The sequence below is a fragment of the Meleagris gallopavo genome, chromosome 2 (assembly GCF_000146605.3).
Source record: "Meleagris gallopavo isolate NT-WF06-2002-E0010 breed Aviagen turkey brand Nicholas breeding stock chromosome 2, Turkey_5.1, whole genome shotgun sequence".
Lineage (NCBI taxonomy): Eukaryota > Metazoa > Chordata > Aves > Galliformes > Phasianidae > Meleagris > Meleagris gallopavo.
Genome location: NC_015012.2, coordinates 6,122,369 through 6,141,185, shown reverse-complemented (window position 1 = coordinate 6,141,185; position 18,817 = coordinate 6,122,369). Strand labels below are relative to the sequence as shown.

Sequence of the window (18,817 nt, the reverse complement as noted above, 5' to 3'; positions counted from 1 at the left end):
GAGTTCATGAACTTTTCAGCCTGTCGCATGCCTCAAACAGAACCACTGTTCATTGCATAGGCTCTCTCCATGTGTACCAGTTTCTTCTTTCCTTCAGAGCTGTCAGCTCAAAAAGAAAAGAGCCAGGCAATAAAAAAAGGACTTGTCAAAGTTTAGCCTCTATCTATTTTTGATCACGCTCAGAACCATCTCACAACAGCAGATGCTGACTGAGACGAGGCAGCTGTACCCGTGTGATGAGTATACTCCTCAGTACCTGGAGTGTATGCTGCATGAATGGAGACGTGCTGACAAGATTAGAGATGTAGAGCTCTTAAGAACTTCAGTGCTAACATGGTCATAGAAGTAGACACAGCATGGCAGCATTTTCACATTCGGCTTGCTCATTGGTACGGTGCAGAGGAGTTTGTGCATGCCTGTAAATTGAACAGAACAGCAGGTTTAATTTCAGGCCTAATGGATGCTGATAATGAGTTCCTTTTGATGGCATCCATTGCTTCACTTTAAAATATAGTTTGCAAGCTACTTGACAGAGTTTTGAAAAAAACCCTGCTCTACCATCTCCTCTAAAACTGTCTGTCACTGCAGCAGCTGCACACCAGCCACCCTCATACTGAGAAGTTCAGGCTGACTTCTGCTCTGCACTGCCATTCAGAATCCGTATGGCAAGTGAGACCAACTGGGAATGATGCCATAAAATTTCATTTGCTGAAGAGGCTTTTTTCTAAATTAAACTAGTTAGAACTAAGCTGATTCATAGGATCACAGTGCATTTTTTAAAACTCCATCCTATGGACCTAAGCAATTTTCTTGTTGCTTGAAAAACATAAACCTATCCATTAGGCCTGTCCTAATGTTCAGCAGCTCTTTGGTAGCGCTACAGCTAGCAGCTGTCAATAAAGTGTGCCTAGATGATCCAAATAAAATGGAAGCATCTGCAATAGTCATCAGATACAAAAAGATTGAAGATACTGGTGTAGCAGAACTGCATGAGAAAACCAATTAAGTGTCTTTATTCTGCAAGCTGGTTTTGGCTGGGGGCAGTGCCTGCGTATGGCAGTAGATTGATGCAGGGACTGAGCCTTGTGCTTTTCCACTTACACAGAGAAAAAAAAAAAAGCAACAGTTGTCAGTAACCTCTAAAATAGAGGTGATATAAATGCTTTTCACTGTTTTCAATGTTATTCTAGGCATCATTTTGGAGTCTCCCAATCCTTAGCTCGCTGTCAGCATTGCTTTATCCTCTACAAATTCCCAGGCATTTGCCAGAAGAATAACATGAATTCCTGTATGAATCTGTCCTGGCTGTCAAACACTTGTGCATCCCGCCGTCCCCTAGGATTGGCTGTTCAAACAACTCTTGAACCCATATTTGGGCCCAAAGCAGGAGGTAGGGGCTGGAAATACAGAAATACAAGTATGACTTTAGCCACACTGGCTCAAGTTTTGCAGTTTCTGGGGAGTAACTGGAGTGGGAACATACCACATTGTGGACTCCCATCTCACAGAGAACTCTTCTTTGGAAAACCTGTTTCCTATGGACGGCAGGTATTCATAAATGGACGTGCTCCTATCCTCCCAAGTCTCTTGCAGGCTTTACTAACAAGCAGAGTGCCCTAATTCTGGGACTCTTCCACAACAGAAACTACAAAGAAGATTCCTATAAGAGATGTCACAAGAAAAGGTGCAATACAAACTATCACACACCTAAATGAGCTCGGTGTTGTTCATCTGTAGTATACTCACCCTCCCACTCCCCATAACAGCAGATTATTATTCACCTACAGTAACATCTGTTCCTTTGCCACAGTCTCACCAGTGTCAGAGCTGTGCTGGAGCAACTCCTATATTCCCTTCCAGGAAAACCTCCAGCGAGGCGCAGTATTATAATGCCCTGACCACTGAGAGTTTTATACACCAGATGGATACCTCCAACCAGAGCACTTTAAGCACATACACCCTACAAATTAAAGTAATCAGTCAGCCTCAAAGAGGGCAAGAAATACTGGCAGACTTTTTTTCTGCCAAAAAATCAGTTTCACAATAAAAGCTTAAATGCCAGGCTTTGAAAATACAGAACTGTTTAATTTTTAGATCAGTAATTCTTGTTTCTTGCTTTGCTTGTATTTTGCAGAATGTTAAACTACTAACATTGATATGATCTCTTTAGCATTCTAAAGTATCAGAGGCTTAGCTTTAAAGATTCCAAACTGATTTTTTCTTCAGAGTTTATTTTTTGCTTTGAATTATTTGTCACTGTCCCCAACTCAAAATTTCAGCCTCTGCCACAGAAAAGCAGTTGTGTTTCCTGAGCACCTTTGTGCAGTCTCTATCAGCACCGCTCCAACCCATGTAACTTGTATCACTCTCTTCAGCATTTACCAGAGGTTAATTCACCCCTGGTAAGCCAAGCAGGTGTTCAGGTCCTCAGGGAATTACTCCCCATTCCTGAGAGATGCTGAATTGTCTTCCTGGAAGCCATCGGACACGGACATGTTCTCTGTCAGGGCAAAAGAAAAGGGCAACCTGGAAAGGGTAAGTGAAGCAAAGGCACAATTCATGTAGTCCTAACCCCAGGGGCTGGGCAGGAAAATGAGCTCTATACCAGCTAGAACCCTCCACAAATAAGAGAAATATACCTGCCTGGCTGCAGTTCAAGGTCCCAGCTGATACGATTCAAGGTGGCACAAGTCATTTAGTGGAGACCACAGCAATGCATGCCAAATTTGTTTCACCGCTCTTTCACTCTTCCATCAGACCAGGGTGCCAAAGGTGAGATAGCAGCAGTTTACTTGCTATGCCCCTCAGTTTCTTCCTTCCTGGCTTTTAGCATCTCATCCGATAGCAAGCTGCCAGAGTTTAAACAATCTCAGAGGCACTCACAAACCATATCCTTTTTTGTTGTTCATTTTACAAAATTAAAAACATTAAACATTAATGTCTCTTGAGTTTCCTCTCCCCCTCACCCCTCCCACCTCCCAAAGTAAAATATGTTTCTGTGATTCCACATCAGAAGGGAACAATACTCTGTTGTGCCCAATACTTTGTGGGTGTGGGTGTTTTCAGGAACCACTTCTGAGAAGAAATCCCAGAGGTTATTGTAATCATTCCTTTCACTCCTGGGTACTCAAGCGCAGAATTGCCTGCAATCAATTTGCTCTTGCATCCAAGTATTAAATTCTCTGTGTATAAAAGTATCACAAGCACTTTCTATATTAATCTATGTAGCAATGTTCTAAAGAGCTTTTTTATTATGCTGCAAAGAAATTACAAGGCAGAGCAAAAGCCACTAAAGCCTACTTGAGCATTACCACCAAGCACCAAAGTTGGGTCAGATCCTCAGCACACTCCAGCCAGCGTAATGAACAGCTCTGACTGCATTCACCAGCTCTTCTCAAGGCAAATTCAGGTACACATCCCCATAATGCAGCCCCGTAAGCCCACCTTAATCTTACCACAAGGAGGATTACAAAGCTACAAAAAAGAACCTGTCAGGAAATTAGAACACAGTTAATATAAAGCATATGAACAGAAAGGTGCTGACTGCTTTCCAAGATCATTGTGGTTTTTTTTTTTCCCACTTCTATATCAAAGATTTGGATCAACAAAGATGCTGGTCCCACATGCTGCCCATCCTCATAGAGGCTCCAACTGCATTTCCCTGAATGCTCAGGCACCAACTCTGAAATTCACTTGTTTGTGAATTCTGAAGCAGAAACAACACTGTTTCTGCCCTAAAAACTTACAAACTTGACTGAAACAAAACCAGTTCAAGATTTAAATGATTATACTCAAATATGCTGCAAACCTATGAAAATATACATTCTCTCTGCTCATTACAACTTGTGGAAACTTGTGCTGGCTGAATTTGATCCAAATATCTTCCAGGGAGATTCCTTAGCTCTGCATTAATCCTTCACATCAACCCTAATCCTCTAAGTAAACTGTTTGCATTTTGCAAGTTTTCATCGTAAATGACAAGGAATTTTAGGTTAGAGATAACACAAAACACAACAATGTAAGAAAGGAATAAATAAAGAAAAGCTATTCAGGGTCTGACAGCCCTGGATAAGTAAGCAATATGACCCATAGGGCAAAAATAAGAACAAGCACGAACACGGGGATGTATGTTGCAGGTTTTATAAAAGGTAATATAGGTTTGGGAGAGCTGTAAAAGCAAGCCACACAGTAAGTAAATGCAGCTGTAACTGGAGTTTTATGACAGTGATAGATTCTCCAAGCAGAAAAGAAGCAACTCAAAACAGGAAACTGTAGAAAACATGTGGGACAGCTCTGTCCTGCCCTTGGATGCTTGAGTGGACCAAATGGCTAACTTGCTCACTGGTGAGTTCAGAGGTATGTCCAAATGGGTAAAATCCTGCAGCATCTCAGAACAGCCTCAACGCTCACAAATGATCAGAGCAAATGGTCAGCACACCTACCCACAGGTTTAACTCAGCTCCAGAGATTTTTCTTACACACTGTACAGCGTCCTTTCTAAGTTAGCTCCGCACAGTAATTTTAATAACTCATTTATGATAAGAATCCTACATGATAACAGATCTAGGAACACTTGTATGACTTCAAAGGAAAACACATCTCTTATCTGATAGCCTTTCAGAATAATACTACTCATATTTTCATAGAATGGCAATCTTTTCCTGGAAAACGTTATTGACAGTGATGACAGAGAAGTGATGTTCTTCAAACAGATCATTTTTCAAGGTATTGTAAGGAAATTTATGCACGGTTTTAAGCTAAAATTCAAATTGCTATCCACAGATCAGCGTCACAATGATGTTTATTAACTGCTGCACAAAAAGCAAATCTCCTGAATTTGTGGAATTGAAAAAGGACGTGAGTGAACAAAAAACACACTTTCAATTCTATTATAACTTACTGCAGAGCACAGAAAGGAAGCCGGCACATCTCGAATGTTTGTATTTATGCACCTGCAGTTCAGAAGAGTTATGAATACAACAGGGATTCTCCTGTTACCCTTTTTACTTTCATCATTCACGCATTTGCAAACACAGACCTTTCAAACCTCCAGGGCAATGACAGTGCTTCCAGCTGCACAGGATCCACCGGTTTTCAGAAGGCCATGGGGACGGACAAAAGGGTCAGCCAGGAGCTCTCCCTCAGCAACCACAGAAGTCCCTGACCTTAGGGCTCAGCTCTGCATGCTCTGAAATCACAAGCTGCTGATTTAGGGTCCACAGAGGCAAACACTCGAGGGATGCTATCAAGTAAAGGCCTCCGAGTGAGCAGAGGCACACGAACAGAAAACAGCAGGTAGACCCCTGCACACATGTCACTCATGTCTGGAGGTACACAAACTCCACCAGTGCACGTTACACACTTTGAGCACGTGGCACTCACTGCTTATTCTGCTCAGACGCAGGTAAAGTAGGTAGAAGTGACCAGCTTTCAGGACATTCCTTTCTCCTTTGGTCTTCAGACACAGCACTGCACTCTTTCTTGTGATCTTAAATGTGCAGCAGCACAACTGCACTGGTAGATACAGAAAGCACCCAGATCTCTTCTTTTCCTCCTTTTCCTGATGAGGGAGCAGGCAGTGCAGCAGCAGGGGCTTCTTGTGTGAGCTGAGAGATGTAAGTTTATTTCCTCAACACTTAATTATTTCCCAGACACCTCAGCCTCAGATGGGCCACTCACCACCATTTTAAAAGAGTATCCCTTTTGTGCTTCTTTCATCACATGGCTATTGGTATCTATCAAACTGTTGGAGGCATCTTCTGAGTAAAATCTACGAGTTCTGGAAAGCACACAGGACTTCCGATGGCCTTCTCTTGCTAGCTCCTTTGGTGGGATTCTGCTTCTGATATGATCTCCAGCCACCATGCAGGTGTGCAGCACAGGGCCCTGTTTGAGGAGGTGCCACAGCACCTTTCCTTTTCAATGTACCTGCTTCTGTCCTGATTCCTATATCCCCTACCCCTAAGCACAGGCTTGAGTTCAAAAAGGACAGTATTATTTCTTCCCTTTTCCTTTCCGTTCATACACACTGCTCTCCTAAGTGAAATACCAAGGATCAAGACTGCCTACCACACATAGCACACATCTGGAGCTTTAGAATAACAAAGTGTAGGGCTGGTGCTCTGTAACAAAAGGACAGCTTTCCATGCAAGACAGCATGTCACAGGATGCACGCAGTGCCACAGCATGCTGATATATCAGGAGACTTCCTTCACAGTGGTTCAAAGTTTGATGTGAAAAGACAGTGGCTAACGTGGATTCCGTTCTAACTAAAGTCAGGCTGTTAGCATTATTTGAACATGGGGTTTTTAATGTGTGGTTTAATACATCTCTACTTTGTAAACTGAGCGCTTTTCAAAGAGAGCTCCAGAATCCTACAGAGCTGTCTTTAGGGGGGCTTTGATCTTTCCAGAGCACCTATCTTGTGTGTCTGTAATTGCTCTAGTTTAACAAGGCTCCATAGCACTTCAAGAAAAAAAAAAAAAACATCCTTTTATTAAGGCTGTAAACCTAAGTGACCGCAGTGATGGAATGTGCTGCTGTGGGTACTCCATAATTCCCCTGGAAAAAAAAAAAAAAGAAGAAAGAAAAAAAAACACAACAATACAAAAAAAGAATCTTCACAATGAAATGAAATGAAATATTTATAAAACATGTTGCCAATGTCCCAGGTGGAATGAAGAAGCCTTGTGGTATGCTGAAAGGCTTGATCTTTCTAAGTATTATGAATGCTGATTTAAATGATTGGGTGAAAGCTGAGGAAGTTACAGCTGAAATTTTGGCTAAAGATGACAGCTCTGGGTTTCAAGTTGCACAAAGCAGTCTGAGGGATTAAGCCAACAAAACCCACTCAAAGATATCCAGTTTCAAAAAGGGTAATCTTTGTATCAGTGATTCACACTCAGACAATGGTGAGGATTCCTCATTACTCTGACTTTGCCATATTAATCTTACTTTACAAATACATGCAGTGATTTATATCATGTTTAATTAACTGATTGAGGGCTCCTGTGGTAAAATGGCATCACATTAAGCTCTGTCCTTATGGCAAATGCGAATCACATCTTTAGCCTTGCAAGAACAAAATATCATGGGATTCACTGATGACAGGATGCAGGAATCGAAATAAGGTCCCTCCTGTTGTTTGAGAATCCAGTGAGGGTGGTTGCCATATGCTCATCATTTCCAAGGGAAAAAAATGACAGGATAGAAGAAAGGACTGCTCTAGTTCTTCCAATATGTTCAAATCTCAGATGAAAATGATTGTACAGCAGTTCTGTACTGAGGCCAAGTTTTACATGAAAGTGCATAGCAAACTTTCAGAAAGCTTATAATGAGAGATTTTTTAATGTGATTTTTTTTTTTTGTGTTTAAATAAACTGTGAAATGATTCCTTTCTTCAGGAAAAAAAATACAGGAAAAAAAGATGAACTGAAAAAAAAAAAAGAGGCTTCTTTGCCAGCAACATAAGACAACATAAAATTAACTTAGCTTTTGCTATGAAGTTATTCCCCTCTAGCACTCACAACCTGTTTTTGAAGATAAAAACTACAACTGTTACTGTTTGATAAAATTAGATGTTGTATATAATATGCTGTTACCATTACCAAGATTAAAAGCCTTGTTTATATTATTGCAAAGTTTCTTAAAATTCAAAGAGCATTTTATTTATAAAAGCTGTCGTATTAAGAGACCACACTTTTTGCACTAACAATGAACCTCATACCCAGTAAATTCCCTAGCTATTGACAAATTATATTACTTGAAACACAGTTTGCTCCCAAGAATTCAGTGGATTTTTTGCAATTTGTTTCTATGGCAAAGAGGATCAGCAGTGGAGTGGAAGAAGCAGGCTTCAAGTTTTGCAAAGATTTGATGAGATTGCAGCAGTGTTCTCATTCCTCTCTTGGACCAAGACTTTCTGAATTTTATACACTAGTATGAGAGAAGGACAGACAGTGTTTAAAAGCCTGGTAAGTGGAGCAGCTGCTTGGTGCTGCCTGCTTTGCCTTTCTCCCATTTTATACAGTGTCTTAACCATCAGGTCTCAGGCCAGCCTGACACATTCTGTCTCCAGATCTTCTGCTCGCGCTGTTCCACTTTGCATAAACAGTTAAATGCCACAGCTAACGTTCAGGATACTCACTCTGCAAATCTCACGTTCAAGTCCCTAGGCCTGAACCTTGATTTTCCACATTCCAGGTGAGTTCCCCGCCGGTGGCGCTACCTGATACTCCAACCTTGCCATCTCCTCCTGGTCGCGACCAGAAATTCCATCCAACGGCTGACAAATCTCTTCTGATGAAAGTGTCTTTGAAATCGATACCCAACTGCCAAAAAAAAAAAAAAAAGTTTCAGTTTCCTCAAACCAGCCTTTTCAATCAAAGAAACAGAAAATTCCCAACCCCTTCTAACCCTTTTGCTGGTGAGTAAAGCCACCTATACGGCTGGGCACATATGGCAGCGCAGCCCAAATAGAGGGGCACCTGCTTTGCCTACAGTCACTCAGGCAAGCCACAATCCTACAAAACGTGCTGAAGAGCTGGCTCGGTAACACCGTGCTCCTGTGCCCCTCTTCATCCTTTATCAGAAGTCAATGTGCTTCACTGCTGCTAGAAACATTAGTATGGTTTTGTGATTAGAAAGGTTATATATGCTTTGCAGCCAGCCACTTTATCCTGCCCTTGTTCAGATCCCTTAAAAGTGAGTAGAAACAGGGTAACTATTTGCCCTTTACGAAATACATAAACTCTGGCTCTCATCATATATCTTTTTTTGAATTCCACCACGTAGCAACTGTCTCCTCCCTTCTCCCTGCCCCCGTTACCACATTTGATGTTTTAAAAGGTTTTGAAATTGTTTTCCAAACGTGAAGCACTAACATAAATATAAAAAGTTGGATATAAAAACCAGCTTGGTTGGTAGTTACTTAGGAGGATAACTGCTATCCCAATAACGGCAAATAAACGTGTAATGTGTCATACCTTCTGTTCATAATTTTGAAGCTCGCAGTGATTTCAACACCTGTGACATCAGTCCACAATCATTTGTGATAATTTACGAAGATACGAGATGTATTTTTAAATATAAAAGGTCATTCAGTAATATTTTTAAATTAAGGAATCCACCACAATTCACAGCACCTTTCTGTGAGATAAAAAATGTGTGTCTCTATGTTCTTCATTTTAACACCGTGCTAAAAGCAGCTCCACAATTGATGCATGTAGAAGAGAACGCTGATTCTGAATGACCAGATGTTAAGAAACAGGTATAGGCACTTTTATGAGATAGAGAAGTAATTACTCTTAAAAACTATTTTTAATTGTGCTGTCTTAAAGGGCATTTAAATGTTTAAGAAATATTTATGTGTAACGTAAAATATCCTCAGCAATGTGTGATTAATTATTTTTAGACTATTTTTAGCATAAATTAACTGTTAATTAAGATTAAATATTCTGGAGGTGGACCGTATTTCACCTAAAAAAATAGTTTGCATTTGAATTGTCTAATATTTAGAATAGGGCTTTTAGCAGTGTAAAGAGCACCTTAAGCCATGTGAAGGTCAAAGTAAACCTTCGTTTTAAATATTTCAAATTGTTATACTCCTTGCTTTGAGATAATATAACATTTACAGTAATTGCTGAAATTCCAATTGCTTTCAGGAAATGCTGCTTCTTTTGCAAGTTGCTAAAACACATAAAGGTGCATAGGACAGTGCATTGCTGGAGACAGTTTGCTAGGAGATGCAATTAAATGTGAGTTTGATGATACACAATGTACTGGACCAACATTAAAAAGAGTTTCTCGTGTTTGACTGTTTACCAGTTTTGTCTTTAAATAATAGTCTTCTTTTGGCATGTAATGTATATCTGCTTGCACTAAACATAATTTATGAATATTTTAACACATGTGTACTCAGTGGGGTGTATTATCATACTGATATAAATAGAATTAATGAGCAGTCAACCTGCCACATGTCATGACATATGACAGGGCAGCCAGAGCATGGGAATAATTCTTTCTGTTTCATATTAAAGCTTCTTTTCCCAGTTGAATTTTTGTTCCCAGATGCCAACAGACCTAATTTTCTAAGGACGATTTACAAAAATAGTAAGAAATGACAAACCTGGACTAATTTATCTTGGGTCACTTCAAAGAATGCTTATTTTAATGTCCTTTTTAATGCACGAACAAACAGATGAGAAGTTTCAGTTAAATACTAGATTTTTTATAAGGAGGGGTTTGATGTCTGCCTCAGCTTTCATTCCCAGGAAGCAGGCATTTTATTTGTTGTTGATTTCAGATTTGCTTCAGTGTCATGCTATCTGTTTATGCTGTTGAGGGACTAAAATACAGTAGGCAGCTAAATGCAAAGATGACATGTACGTTCATTTCAGTGCAAAAGGAAATAGAGATGCAGATAATATTGATAATATCACTTTCACCAATGATTTGTTCTAGTTTCAAAGGCTAGGTAACAATCTGCTAACCAAGACTAATCAGATTGCTTTTAATAAAGACATAGTGTAAGTTGACAGAATGTGCAAAATATAAGGCAAGGCCATATTCCTGTTTGGCACTTTATTTTATAAGAGAAATAAACTGCAATAAATGAACTGCAATCTCAGTTCTGTTCACAAAATGTTGTTTGTCTCATTAAAGGCCAAGGGTCATAATAAAATGACCAAGTTAACAATACTGATCAGATTCCCAGCCAACATCGTAATACAGATAAACTTGAAAAGTTCTCTTTGCAGCCAAGAATACTGCAAATGTTCTCTGATGCTGCAGCATTGGGGTGCTGTGAATAAACACAGCGAGATAGGCAGTCTGCTTTTTCTCCTTTTTTGTTTGAAACCACTCTTTTATTCATCTCAGTGCTCCTGAATCTTTGAAGTCATGACTCACGACTCGTTCTTCATCCTGAACAAGACAGTCTCCTAAAGATGGATCTAGTTTGGGTTCAAAGACTTAAGAGAAGTAAAAGAGACTTATCTCGGGACAAGGAGACCCTACAAGTTTTTGTGCCTGATGATCTTCACGGCAGGGCAGTAGCATCTCTCTTGGGAAATCCAGCTCTGACACACTCAAAGAAAAGGGGCACCATCTAGTGCTTTTTTGGAGGAAAAGCTGCTACTGCTGGTAGGGGTGTAGCGGGGGGAGGAACACACAAGGGCAGGGAGAAGAAATGACACTCCATTTTTTTTTTTCAGAAGACAAAGAAAACCTGTTGGCCTGTTTCATCTTCCATTTTGAGGCACTTCAGTATTTAGCTCCAGGCTGTAAGTAAAAATTGTCAGCTTTCACAAGGTGGAAGGAAGGAGTCCCAACAGCTAAGATAATATATACAATTTAAAATGGAAGGGGGGTTGGCATACAGGTATTATTCTGCTTAATAGGTATTTCTTCTGTCCATTAATGCACTTTGGCTGATAGGGAAATGTTTTCCTCATTATACATTCGCTCTTTTATTAATCTAAAAGAAACCCTTTTTAAGTCGTTTTTCTTTCATGGGAGACTATATTCTGCTGTTAATATTCCTGGCAATGTTCTTACAAATAATCTGTCCAGAGTTTACCCAACACAACAAAGAGATTCTATGAAAATAATTATTTGTAACACGAAATCCTTTACAGTGCAATAAGATCAAGTTAACTAGTGATGCTGCTAGGAAGGAGCTTGGGAAGTTTTATCTGATTGGCAAAACTGGATCATATCTGAGTCCAGGGGAAAAAAAAAATGCCCTTTGATAAAATTTCACAGCACTGAAGTCTAATTATCTGAATGATTTTTGAAACCCTCTTTGAAAACAGCTTGGGGGTGGGAGAGTAGAATATTCCCTTTTGTTGTAATTTGGGAATTTTTTCTAAAGATTGTGAAATAGCAGCTCAGTATTGTTTAGTTTACTGTTACTACGAGTTGACCGAAGTCATGTTAGTCAAACTAGTTACGTGCTTGATCGAAATAAGCACTGTTTCAAAGGTACATCTGCTCCTTGGGAGTGTCGGGTCGGGAATGCTTGTTATGAACTGCTGGAGCTGCTGCCTTCTAGATACCCAGAACTACCATAACCCTGCTCTGCACCAAAGCTCAGGACGGCGAAAAATCAAACATGCTGATGCCCTGATCCAAGAACCAGAAGTTACACAGTGAAGATCAGTGTTCATTTTTGAATTTTCAGGCCATAATTTTGGATTCCCTGGGTACTCTAAGCTCTCATTCAACTGTGTTCTGGTAACAAGAGAGGATCAGACCCACATGCATGACTAAATAAACAAGAAATATTTCTGCTAGAGTAGTGCTGAGCAAAGCAAATATGTGGCTTGATGAGTAATTCTCAAAGGGAAGCCTATCCCAGGAAACAAAAACAAAAATATCTTTTATGTTCATATAGAGCTTTCCTTGCACAGTTACTCATGCCTGTAATGGAGACGTTTTACAAAAGAAAAACAGGTGTAGAGTTAAAGGATCTGACCACTAGCAGGCAAGCTGGAAGCAAAAAATCAGCAAAACTGTCACATGTTCAGATCCTCAACAGGACTAGAAACAACTTGTGGGTCATGGAAACCACTCAGGACTGCTATGGCCTGGTGATCTGACCCCAACAGAGGATCCAGACTTGAGATGTACTTGCTCCGCAGCCCTCAGTCTAGCACACCCGCGTATGGCCTGCCCACATATATGCTGACTGCCCTTGTCTTCTAGTGAAATCAGGAGCTCAGGACTGCTGCTATTTGGGCGTGGGCTGAAGTCCTCTTATTTTAGGTACCATATTTTGAAATGTAACTATTTAACCCCTCCGTGCCTCGGCTTTCACATCTGTAAAACTCGATAGCTATGCCTACCTTGCATGGGTGTCAGGAAGATTATTTCAAGTCTCTAAAGAACTTTGAAAAGGAAAAGCAAAACAAACTGAATTTATCTATTATTTGTCATTTTCTATCCCATAAAATGGAAGTCAGATGCAGCCCGGGCTGTGAGCTATAACAAAATGTTCACCTAAGCCTTTGCTATGGCTCTGATGCCAAAACAGCCAATGAATTCAGCACGGCTTCACAGGCAGAAGGCAGCTCCCTCACCTGCTGATGAGGCAACACCCTGAGCCAGTGGCAAGTTAACATCTTAAAGAACCACAACCTTTACTAACCAATCATTCTATAATTTTTCATTATAGTCTTTATCTAAACTGTCAATACTGTGTATTTCTGATGATTAAAAAAAAACCCTAACAAAATAATTCCTCGAGAGTGAGCTTACTCCACTGGGAATTAAAAAAAAAACCACAATAAATACCTCTCTGGAGTTTTTCTTGGTGCAGAATGTACCTCATTAGATTTCAGGCAGACACAATCTTGCCTTAACAGGTTTCAGATCTCCTAGAATTGATTAGACGAGCCTATTAGAAAAGTCTACACTAGTTTCTTTCTACACTTGTGCTCGAAGAATAACAGAGGGCTTTGCCCATACCTCTTTTCAAAGAAGCAGCCGCTTGCCTCCCATGCTGGGTACCTTCACCAACTATTAACGTAACTTCAAGGTTTGGTTTTTTTTGTTTGTTTGTCCATTTTTCTCCACTCTTCGCAGTCTCACTTTCCTGAATGCTATAGTTCAGTGAAAGCCTCTGGTAATGACAGCACTGGAGTGATAATGTACTTTCCTGATTTCCCGTTAATACTAGCACTTGATCCAGCAACGGGTGCCAGCTCAGTGGCAGAAGGATGCTTTAATATTTTCTAGAGGTAAAAGGACTGGTTCAATTTACAGCCCTGGCTAATTCAGCAGTTTCACTCTGTCTTGGCAGAGAAAATAATGTTTTAGTTAAAACAAAGCAAAAAAATCCCCCCTTATTTCTCTCTGTTTCATGCCAAAGAAGCAAAGTACAATCGCTCTTTTCTCCCTGAGGAAACGTGTGAATACTGTACAATGCAATGAAGGAGTTAAAATAACTGAGGGGAAGGAGGGGAAATGGGGAGGGGGGAAGAGGGGGGGAAGATACAGCAGCATTAAAAACAAAGCAGTTTGTTTTTCTATTTTAATAAGAGATACATAATCACAGACAATCCAACAACACACGTATCCTTGCCGAAGAGCTGCTGATATTCTACATTAACCTTTGATAGCGAGAAGTGTATTACCCCTACTGTTTTCCACAATAAATTATGTTATATCTGGCATCCAAAGCGCTAGGAAGTGTTCAGCCAGCTGGAAGCACCAGATTGGCCCAACATCCCTAACGTTCAGATTATAAATAAAGGGTACCTCATACTGCTGCTATAACAAAAACAAGCCATGCGGAGGAAGGGCAACTTCCCCCCTGCCCACAGAAGCAAAGGGCGTCAGTTGGGGAATGGCAGAAAAGGAATTCAAGAGGGCAGGGTTTCTGCAGTGAGATGCAGCCCCCAGCACGTCTAACCTGAGGCAAAAGCAGGACTCCAGGCAGAGAACTGAGACTTCTCCTCTCACATCTTTACTGACGATTTGCACAGAAATAATGCCAAGAGGAAGCGTATCTGGATCTGCGCTTGCCAAACGGTGTAAGCACACAAACACAGGCTCACACATATGCGTATCTGCCCACTCTTTAGGCAGCATTGCCTGTTCTCTTCCAGTCATGAAAATAATTAGCTCAGCCACAACTTCGGTTTCAGAGGATGTGGTGAAATGTGCCACGGTGCACGCTTCTCCCACACTCTCTAATCAAAGGACATTTTGGCCAGGGCACATAACGACATTAACATAAAGGATGAGGAAAACCCTCCCTGGTACGGTCTGGAAGATGAAGATATCAAATAGGAAAAAAAAAAAAAGAAGAAGATGGTTCCAAGACTTAAAACCCAGTGATTGAAAAGAACTGCAAACGGTCCTTTCAAACAGTTTGCAGTGGGTCCAACTGTTCTCAAGGAAAGCACTTCATTAACTTGAGTGGGTGTGTAACTGAACCAGTGCTGGGAGCTGCTAAACCCACTCCACTGCTGGAAAAATTAACCTCATCTATTTATTTTAAGGGCTAGACTATGGTGGTCCCTGGTGAGGATGTAATGGGAAGTCAGACACAAGGAGCTGTTCTCCTCACCACTCCTTTTCGGTAGGGGCTGGCCACAGCTGCAGTCCCTTGTGCTCTCCTGAGGGCGAGAATTAGCCCCAAATTGGTATATTCCATCTTCATTACTCCAACTATTACCTAAACAAGGCGATATGCTTACTTACTTAAGCTGAAGAATGGAAAAAAGGAACTAAAATTAAGGTTAATAGAACTGGATAGAGTAATCCCCATTTACTTTGCCCTCACCATAGATGCTTTCCCCTTTTGCCTTCAGTAGATGTTTTCCTTCACTACAGCACTTCTTTTCTCTCTTCTTTCTGCTCCCTTTATTATTTTTCTTCATTTCGTGCCCTCTTCCCTCCCATTGCTGTGGCTGTTTAGCTTCCCCTGAGTGTACTCTGGGTGCAGTTTGAGACTTGTGAAGGAAGACACAGGAGGGCTTACACACTGGTCTGTAACACTGTGGGCAAGGGCTCTGAGAAATTATACTGACAACAAAATACATCAAATTATCAGTGTCTTCTCATGGATCTCACGAATGAAAGAACCTTGAAATCTGACAAAGAAACACTGCTTAGCCTATCCTTCAGTTGGTCCATCCCATATTCTTAAAAATTTCATTTAATTTCTTATTAGGCAACTGAGGTGTTGTCTGAAATTTATCAAATCTGTTGGATTGTTCAGACCTGAGAAGGTTGCTGAGATGAAACATATGCTGCAGAATCAATCAGATGCCCAGATTTAATTCAGGAACATGGGTGCATTTGTCTCTCCCAGGAGGCAGAGGAGAGGCTAAGCATCTTGTACGAGTCAATGCTTTCCACTGAAAAGGTGGTTGGTTCAGCTCCAGTTGTTGGACTCAATTATTTCCTGTTATTTTTATTTGGTTTTAAGAAATGATGCTCCATCCCAGAGAAGTGGAATAGGTTTATCCATTCTTTCTCTAAGACTCATTATACCAGCATGAGATTTTTGGAAGAAAAAGAGAAAGGTCTGAAGAGAAAGAGAGAACTGCAGCACTGCTTCCATGCTCTCTTTTGCTGTCAGAGACAACACACTGCACAGCTTGTTTAAGGATTCTGGATAGTGTAGTCCCAGCAGACATTTCCTGTACTAAAATGTATTCTCATTAGAGTCACCAAAAGGGAGTACTCAAAACATTAGTTATCTGCACATAATCACTATATCACGCCATGTATCCTTTATTTTAATTCCTACTTGCTTGCTAATTACCCACCACACTGAAGGTCTCACAACTGCTCTCCTTTCAGCAGCTTTGTTTGCAAAGTGTCTGGCAATAATCTCCCAGCAGTGCATTATCATGCCCTTTTCATCACACTATTTAATCAATAGGGTAATGACCTCATATAAGCTAGTTCCAGGACCTAGCCATGCCATGCTAAATAAATGAAACAAACAAAAGTGTGGGCTACGTGCCGTCTGTTTTACAAATCTGGACACCAATAATTTCTGCAGTAAAATATATTATAATATACAGAAATTGGAAATTCTTCACATCTCTTGCCAGAAAAAAAATGATTCTGCAGTACTATGAGGATATGACTGGTTTCTTTAAGCAGACGTAATTGTAAAACGTGTGTTCTTGGTCAAATGTTCATAGGAAGATTTATCCTGATAACACTGGAAACAACAGTTTCCCCCAGTACATCACGTCATCGCTTGGAAGCGATGGAATGGTGACCATCATAGCTAATGGAATGAAATCACAGGCAGCACCAAAAAGAGGGGTTGGAACCTACTTTTCAAAAGCATTTTTGTTCCAGTGAGCAGAAGGAAAGCAGCTTCTCTCCATTTCCTGAGCTGTAAACTTACAAAGTGTGGTTCGCTTTGATTTTGCATCCCACGGTTGGATTATACTCTGTCTAATAAAGCACATGTGAGATGTGTTCAGTAATGTGAGAACTCTGGAGCATATGTAGCATCGTTCTAGTGTGGCAATTCTCTCATCCAGGGGAACGGGGGTGATAAACTGGGGCTGTCTGCTCCTCCTAGCCATCAGTTTTTATAATACCAGTAGGAATCTCATTTTAGAAAGATCTTCATCTTTTCATCCTTCTTTTTTTGTTGGGTTGGTTGGGGTTTTTTTTTGCAACTAGGTAACGAAAAGGGAGAAACATAACTGCCCAACTGGCACAGAGTGACTGCATAACCCATGCTTCCTTAGGAGAGCTGGGGCAAAATCCCCATAACAGCACTGAAGGGTCAGCCCATGCAAATCGGATGGCTGGGATAGAAAGGTTTTCTTCACAGCTGTGGAAGGGTAATTCAGCGACAACTAAAAGCACAACAGGTAGGCACAAGGAGGAGCATAAACCACAGTACTGTGTTACCATGGCAGTCCCACCGTGCGCCGCTTTCACATGAACTGAGATGCCCTCAGAAACATTGTGAGAGAAAAACAATGGATCTTAATCGTGTTTTATCTCAAATATTAACTGAAGCCAACCTATTTCTACTGAATTACCTTGAGACAAAATTTTTACTGGAAATTTCTCACTGAAGCCACTTACATTTTTTTGGCACTTTCCTTTTAGGTGTGTTATGAAAATGACAATGTGCCAGTCATCCAAGCTGTCAGCACCAGCCAAAATCTGTTCTGAGGCAGAGCAATTTACACTTGGATGAACACCTCCCAAGAAGTAATCACATAAATACCTTCACATTGTGATGCAACTCATAGCTGGATAGGTAGCTCCTATAATGAGCGTGCGATCGGTCCCAAAGATATGAAATGGCTTCAGTGCAAATGCTCTGTTAAGCTGATGAAGAAGCTGTTGTAGTGCTAACTATACAGCATGCCTGTGAAGCACTTGCTGTGTTACAAGACATTAGTTCTGGAATATAAAACTGCATTTTGGAAAATATTCTCTAAAAACGACCCGTACGACACTAGTTTGGCAAAGTAAGGACCTGAAAAAATCAACATTGCCAGTCTCTTAATGAATGAAAACTCTTCTATTTGCCCATCTGGTGATCTGGCCAATGTGGAACTATGATGTTTACATTTGACTGATGCAGATGCAGAAATAGTGGAGAACATTGAAGAAATAAATGAGAAGACTGAATAAACAGAAGAAAGAAAACATCAGATATCTCCAAGAGAGATGAGCTACATGCAGCATAGGCAGTCACACTAGATGTTAACTGCTTCCCTAATATTTACTGGGAAACTCAAGAGTTACACACTGTAAAATATCATCATTAGGTAACATCAATCTTCATTTCCACCCAAAATCTGTCCTTGGATTACCCAGGAAGAAGGACATGTCATTGACTTATATCTCTAATCCATCTTAAACGAAAATAAATGATTCCTTCCTACATGACACTGCAGCCACAGTTTTTTAGGTACAAGAAATCCGTATGCACCTCCTGCAACAAGTCACTTCTAAAATGGCAACATCTCTCCAAGAGTGGAGCAGATATGCTGGCATGAACTATGACACCTACTGACTTTTAGGTCAAAATCAAGCAGAAGGATCAAGCTGGGCAGGACAGTTTTGACTTGCCTTTACAGTTCACCACTTTGGTACCAGTTAACTTACTGTGCTGAAACTTGAAGTGCCACCGGTGGATTTTGAGTTATCTGGTGACCTAAATGAACTCTCAGATGGAGTTTCAAGCTTTTGAATAGTTTCCTTGGTTCAGAAAGACTCCATTATGTACATTTTCTCCTATAGAATTTTTATGAGTTGGTGGGAGAAATCCTTACTCCAGAGCATCTTCCTCATGCAAAAGATATTACACTGGGGG

At 40.6% G+C, this 18,817-nt stretch overlaps 1 long non-coding RNA gene across 1 annotated transcript in view; it reads right to left on the bottom strand.

Annotated features, from left to right (window-relative positions):
- Positions 1–1,690: 1,690 nt before the first annotated feature.
- Positions 1,691–18,817, bottom strand: part of LOC109365811 — a 27,505-nt gene continuing 10,378 nt past the window's right edge. Inside the window, exons 2-3 of the long non-coding RNA XR_002111537.2 lie at positions 8,147–8,330; positions 1,691–6,561 (exon numbers count right to left, since the gene is read on the bottom strand). This is a non-coding gene — a long non-coding RNA (uncharacterized LOC109365811). The remainder of the gene's footprint in view (positions 6,562–8,146; positions 8,331–18,817) is intronic.